This window comes from Oncorhynchus mykiss, chromosome 13 (assembly GCF_057628025.1).
Source record: "Oncorhynchus mykiss isolate SJ-2025 chromosome 13, ASM5762802v1, whole genome shotgun sequence".
Lineage (NCBI taxonomy): Eukaryota > Metazoa > Chordata > Actinopteri > Salmoniformes > Salmonidae > Oncorhynchus > Oncorhynchus mykiss.
Window position 1 is genome coordinate 44,406,371 of NC_143034.1, and position 7,335 is coordinate 44,413,705.

At 47.3% G+C, this 7,335-nt stretch overlaps 1 pseudogene; it reads left to right on the top strand.

Annotated features, from left to right (window-relative positions):
- Positions 1 to 5,782: 5,782 nt before the first annotated feature.
- Positions 5,783 to 6,971, top strand: LOC149978898 (uncharacterized; annotated as a pseudogene).
- The last annotated feature ends 364 nt before the right edge of the window (positions 6,972 to 7,335 follow it).

A 7,335-nucleotide genomic window follows, 5' to 3' on the forward strand; every position in this document is an offset into this window, starting at 1 on the left:
AGAGGCAGCCCCAAAAATTTATTGGGGAGCGGCGCACGGGAAGTGTGGCGATGTCAGGTAGGAGACCTGCGCCAACTCCCCGTGCTTACCGTAGAGAGAGAGGGACCGGGCAGGCACCGTGTTATGCCATGAGGCGCACGGTGTCCCCGGTGCGCAGGCATAGCCCGGTGCGGTACATAGCAGTGCCTCGTATTGGCTGGGCTAGGTTGGGCATCGAGCCAGGTGCCATGAAGCCGGCTCAGCACATCTGGGCCCCAGTGCATCTCCTCGGGCCGGGATATATGGCACCAGCCCTATGCATGGTGTCCCCGGTTTGCCAGCACAGCCCAGTGCGGGCTATTCCATCTCGCCGCACTGGCCAGGCTGCGGGGAGCATTCAGCCAGGTAGGGTTGGGCAGGCTCGGTGCTCAAGAGTGGTCTATCCAGTGCCACCTCCACGCACCAGCCCTCCGGTGGAAGCCCCCCGCACTAGGTTGTCTCTCCGTCTCCTCCCTACAGGTGCTCCCACCTGCTCAGCGCTGCCAGAGTCTTCTTCCTGCCCAGCGCTACCAGAGTCTCCCGTCTGTCCTGAGCTGCCAGAGTCTCCCGTCTGTCCTGAGCTGCCAGAGTCTCCCGTCTGTCCTGAGCTGCCAGAGTCTCCCGTCTGTCCTGAGCTGCCAGAGTCTCCCGTCTGTCCTGAGCTGCCAGAGCTGCCCGTCTGTCCTGAGCTGCCAGAGCCGCCAGTCAGCCAGGAGCTTCCAGAGCTGCCAGTCAGCAAGGAGCTGCCAGAGCCGCCAGTCCTTAAGGAGCTGCCAGAGCCGCCAGTCAGCCAGGGGCTGCCATATCCGCCAGTCAGCCAGGAGCTGCCATATCCGCCAGTCAGCCAGGAGCTGCCAGAGCCACCAGTCAGCCAGGAGCTGCCAGAGCCACCAGTCATCCAGGAGCTGCCAGAGCCGTCATTCAGCCAGAAGCTGCCAGAGCCATCAGTCAGCCAGGAGCCGTCACGCCGGCGCTGCCAGAATCGCCCTTCACTCCGGAGCTGCCGGAGTCTCCCGTCCGTCCGGTGCTGCCGGAATCTCCCGTCCATTCGGGACCAGGGGCTAGGGTTCCCAGTCCGAGGTTGGCGGCGAGGGTTGCCGTTTTTAAGAGGCCACGGAAGCGGATAAAGAGACGGAGAAAAACTATGGTGAAGTTTTGTTTTGTCTTTGTTTTATGTGTACTCATATACTCACGTGTACGTGAGTTATTTTCGGGACTGTTTAGTTCCCCTGTGTTTTGGGGCATTTGTTTTGAGTGGCATCTGTTTTCATCTGGTTGATGAATAAAGAAGTAGCGCTACTCTGAAACTCTCTGTCTCCTGCGTCTGACTCCTTCCTCCACTACACCCCGGGTATTACACTTACTAGGGACAGTTTGCAGTCACCACACGCAGCATAGTGCCAAAACGCCCTTTGTTTGTCAAAATAGTGTGCAGCAGTGTGCATGCTTGAATCCGTCAGATATGTAAGCATTTGTTTACATGCCATGGCCTATCCTCTTTGCTTTTTTACTTCAAAAACATCTTTAACCCTAACCAATCCTATTTTTAACAGTGATGTGTATTTGTTGAGAGTTGACTCGATTGGCGATAGGGGCTTCCATATGTTCAGTATTTGTTTACCCAGTCACTACAGCCCTCTCCACTCTGTGTGAGTACAGTGATGCCTTAGCGGGCGCTGTCACACCCCCGTCTCCGTCTCCATCGCCACGGGGAACAGCTGCCACAGGGGGGAGAGCGGGGTAACAGGAAATTAGGAGTGTGACAAGATAAGACCTGACGTTCATCTGATACTGTTCCCTGGTAACCAGTAGACGAGAGGAGAGGGACACAAAAACAGTGAGGGGGAACAGGACCTGATAAAGGAGTACAGAGAGTACACCGGGACAACATCAGCAATACACTGACTAGACACCAGTAGTGAGCTCATATACACTCACTCAATACTAGCACAGAAACATTTACATAACACTCAGGGATATATCCAAGAATAACATAAACTGTCCTCCTCTCACATGTATTTAAAAGACAGCTACAATAGACAGTATTTTGGCGCACTTCACATAAAAAAAACATGATCATTGGAGTCATTGTAGCCAATAACTTAAATGACCCATGATTACAGGGAAGGTGTTTGCAGTATTTTTTTTATCTTATTCAACAGAATTGATCCTCATTTTCTCCTGAACTTCCATGACGATTCTGAAGACACATTCCTTTTAAGGCCATATTCCCTGGTTGTTTCCTTCCATGCCTGGTTGGTCACAGATATTTCACGAGTCGGTCATCCTCAAAATAGAGGCAGGGAGATACAGTATGCGACAGGGGGCCTGTCTTTTACTGTGCGTTGTGGATTTGCGTGTATCAGCATGCGCTGATAAAACGTTATTAAAAGCAACCATCTGAGCGTAGAAAAACACAATGAAAATCTGTCAGCGATTTCCCTGATTTCAATCTCAGTCTCAGTCCAACTGGGCTCATGATGATTAACATCAACCGCCCGAGATGGGTGAATCCTCAATTAGTCATTTCCAGGGAAATGTTTCCATTCGTGTTGTAATTTAGCTGTTGATGCAAACAGTAGCTCAGTTGGTAGAGCAAGACGCTTGTAATGCCAGCATAATATAATTTTTGGGATGTTACTTGTAAGATATTACTGCACTGTCGGAGCTAGAAGCACAAGCATTTCACTACACCTGCAATAACATCTGTTAATCACGTGTTTGTACCAATAAAATTTGATTTGAGACATAATAGGTTTGATTCCTGGGAGCACCCATTCGTGAAATTGATCCACGTATGACTGTAAGTTTCTTTCGATAAAAGCATCTGCTTAATGGCATATGTTATGATTAGATTCTATAATTTCTCCCCGAATATTTCCTCTCTCTTTGTCCCCCATTTTTCCTTCATCCTTCCATTTTTTTCAGTCACACCGTCCATGCATGACTTCATCGAAGGGATCATGATGCCAGCCCTGACTCCATGCAACCAATCACGCTAACTAACTGGTACAGTATACACTGAGCATACAAAAACTTAAGAACACCTGCTCTTCCCATGACATAGACTGACCAAGTGAATCCAGATGAAAGCTATGATCCCTTATTGATGTCACCTGTTAAATACACTTCAATCAATGTAGATTAAGGGGGGGAGACAGGTTGAAGAAGGTTTTTTAAGCCTTGAGACAATTTAAACATGGATTGTGTACGTGTGCAATTCAGAGGGTGAATGAGAAAGACAAAAAAATGTGTCTTTGAACGGGGTCTGGTAGTAAGTGCCAGATGCACCGGTTTGAGTGTCTCAAGGACTGTAACACTGCTGAGTTTTTCACGCTCAACTGTTTTTTTGTGTGTATCAAGAATGGTCCACCACCCAAAGGACATCCAGCCAACTTGACACAAGTGTAGGAATCATTGGAGTCAACATGGGCCAGCATCTCTGTGGAAAGCTTTTGACACCTTGTAGTACATGTCCTGACGAATTAAGGCTATTCTGCAACTCAATATTAAGGTGTTCCTATTGTTTTGTAGTATATATTTTGTCTCTGTGTTTCCTAATTTTCTTTCGGTTTGCATGCTAACCATGAACTCATACATTGTACTCTTGGCATGAGAGGATGGATGTTCAATACGTAGATGTAATAGGTTAACGCTAACAAACTGGCTCATCATTGCCAATGCAAGGAAGTTTGGCTAGCAAGCATTTGAGCCAGGTAACCTAGTCTAGGACAACAAGAACTAAAAGTGTAGACTGTATGACAGTCAGACTGTTTTGGCAACATGAAAGAGAGGAGGATTGCATTGGCATTCCTACAAGTAGAGTCACCGTGTTTTTTTCCACACACGCACACACACATCAGTGTCACGGCCGTCCTCCTCTTCATCTGAAGAGGAGAGGCGAGATGGATCTGAGGACCAATACGCGGCGTGGTAAGCGTCCATGGTAAAATCTTTAATAAAGAAAGACTGAACACTATACAAAAGAGTAACAAAAACAATAAACCAAATTCGACCGTGAAGCTACAAAATGAGACCTGTGCTGACACAAGCCACTAACATAGACAATCACCCACAAACAAACAGTGCAACCCAGGCTACCTAAGTATGATTCTCAATCAGAGACAACTAATGACACCTGCCTCTGATTGAGAACCATACTAGGCCGAAAACATAGAAATGCCCCAAAGCCTAGAAAAACAAACATAGACTGCCCACCCAACTCACGCCCTGACCATACTAAATAAATACAAAACAACGGAAATAGAGGTCAGAACGTGACAATCAGTACAATGGAAAGCCACATGATATTTAACTTACACTGAGTGCACTAAATCTGTTTTTCCTGAAAGCTCTCTGTTCCATTGCCTGCCTTCGCTCCATTTAAAGGGATATCAACCAGATTACTTTTCCTAAGGCTTCCCCATGGTGTGAACAGTCTTTAGACATAGCTTCAGGCTTTTATTTTGAAAAATGAGCGAGAAAGATCACATCGCGTCATTGTATGGCTGGGTGCCAGCAGCTTGGAGCAGACATTTCTCTCTTTCTCCTATTGAATAAGCTACGGTCCCGGTTGAAATATTATCGATTATATATTGTAAAAACAACCCGAGGATTGATTATAAAAGACGTTTGACATGTTTCTACGATCTTTACGGATACTATTTGGAATTTTCGTCTGCAATGTTGTGAAAGCTCGTGCCTGTGGATTTCTGAACATAACGCGCCAACCAAATGGAGGTATTTTGGATGTAAAAATAATATTTATGGCAAAAAAGGAAAATTTATTGTGTAACTGGGAGTCTCGTGAGTGCAAACATCTGAAGATCATCAAAGGTAAGCGATTCATTTTATTGCTCTTCTGACTTTCGTGACCAATCTGCTTGGCTGCCAGCTGTTTGTCATGTTTTGTCTACTGAGAGAGATGTCCTTACATAAACGCTTGGTATGCTTTCGCCGAAAAGCTTTTTTGAAATCTGACATGCCAGGTGGATTAACAACAAGCTAAGCTGTGTTTTACTATATTGCACTTGTGATTTCATGAAAATGTAATATTTTTTGTAATTTAATTTGAATTTGCCGCTCTGCAATTTAGCGGATGTTGACGAAAATGATCCCGCTAACGGGATGGGTGCATCAAGAGGTGTTAACTGAATAATGGAGAGTAGGCTTAAATTAATACAAAAAAAAAAACCGTTGGCTACTACATAGTGAAAGCTTGGCCCAATACCAAAGGCTGTTCGGGGCGTATAGTGAGGTAGTGACATAGAAAGGACCACTATGGCTTACATGCAGCTGTTGCAGTTGTTGATTTTCCAACTGTGTTGTCACAGTGGAGAGCAGCTCCCAAAGGGGAGTTGATGAGGCAGAATTTTCCCATCCACCACATGTTACCCAGCAGGATTTGTAGAATGACGGTAAAAAAAAAGCCCACATGGCAACGCTACGCTAAGAAAAGGAGAGCCGCGCACTCCAGGAGCTCAAATCCAATGTTTCGACAGACAAGCTGTATTCATCAGGGTATCTGTCGAAACGTTGGATATGAGGTTATTCAATTATTGCATCTGAGCTCCTAGAGTGTGAGGCACTCCTTTTCTTTTTCAAGTGTTCTACTCTGCTAGCCAGCACCTTACTTAAACAGGTGTGCCTTTCTTTCGCCTCCAGATTAAAATGTATCAGTTTTCATTTCTGATTACAAATGCCAGCCTGGTTTGAAGGGAGGAAGATAATTGGTAGTGACAGGTGATTCTTCAACTCAGTGAACATGACGCCAAATCCTCAGACAGGTATCCCTTCTTTCTTTCTTTTCCAAAACACTTGGCGTGCTGTCTCTGACCAACTCTCTCGCTATCACTCTTCTTTACCCAGTCAGGCTTCAAAACGGGTCACTCAACTGAGACTACTCTCCTCTTTGTCACAGAGGTTCTCCACACTGACAAAGCTGACTCTCTCCTCTATCCTTATCCTCCGAGATCCATCCGCTGCCTTCGTAAACCATCAGATCCTCCTCTCCACCCTCTCAGGTCTGGGCGTCTCAGGCTCTGTACACTCATGGAATGCATCCTACCTGGCAGGCCGCTCATACCAGGTGATGTGGAGAGGATCTGTATCTGCACCACGTACTCCAACCATTGGTGTCCCCCAGGGCTCAGTTCTAGGCCCTCTCCTCTATGCTCTATACACCAAGTCACTCGGCCCTGTCATATCCTCATATTGTCTCTCCTTTCACTGCTATGCAGATGACACACAACTACTTTTCTCCTCTCCCCCTTTCTGACACCCCGATGGCGACATGCATCTCGTGCCTGGCAGATCTCTCGGCCTGGATATCGGCTCACCACCTCAAGCTCCATCTCGACAAAACAGAGCCTCTCTTCCTCCTGGGGAAGGTCTGCCCGCTCCAAGACCTCTCCATCACGTTTGACAATTCCACGGTGTCCCCCTCCCTGACATTTTCTGCAAACATCAAAGAGAGCACGACGAGAACTTTCATCTCCCATCTGAAATGCTGCAACTCACTGTTGGCTGGGCTCCCCGCTTGTGCCATCAAACCCCTGAAACTTATACAAAAGGATGCAGCCCACCTGGTGTTCAACCAGCACAAGTTCTCCCATGTCACCCCACTCCTCCACACACTCCACTGGATTCCAGTAGAAGCTTGCATCCACTACATGACCATGGTACTTACCTACAGAGCAGCAAGAGGAACTGCCCCTCCCTACCTTCAGACTATCCTCAAAACCTACAACCCGAGTACTCTGTTCTGCCACCTCTGGTCTCTTGGCTCTCCCCCCCTTCAGGAGGGCAGCTGCCGCTCAGCCCAGTCAAAGCTCTTCTCTGTCCTGGCACCCCGATGGTGGAACCAGCTTCCCCCTGAAGCTGGGAAAGCAGAGTACCTACCCATCTTCCAATAACATCTGAAACCCTACCTCTTCAAAGAGTGTCTTAAATAATTCCACACCACCTAACCCTCTCGCTGTCATGTACTGTCATGTTGTGTCTTGTCTCTGTCCTTTCCCTTCACCCTGTCTCCCTCTGCTGGTCGTTGTTAGGTTACCTTTTCTCCCCCGCTTTCCCCCAGCTGTTCCTTGTCTCCTCTTGACTACCTCGTCACCCCTTCTCCCACCTGTTCCCCTTTTCCCTCTGATTAGTCCCCTATATCTCTCTCTGTTTTTGTTCCTGTCCTTGTCGGATTCTTGTTTGTTGTGTTTCATGCCTGAACCAGACTGTCGTCATGTTTGCTGTAACCTTGTCTTGTCCTGTCGGAATCTGCCGGTCCGTCTGAGCCTACCTATGTTTGGTAATTAAAGAAGCTCT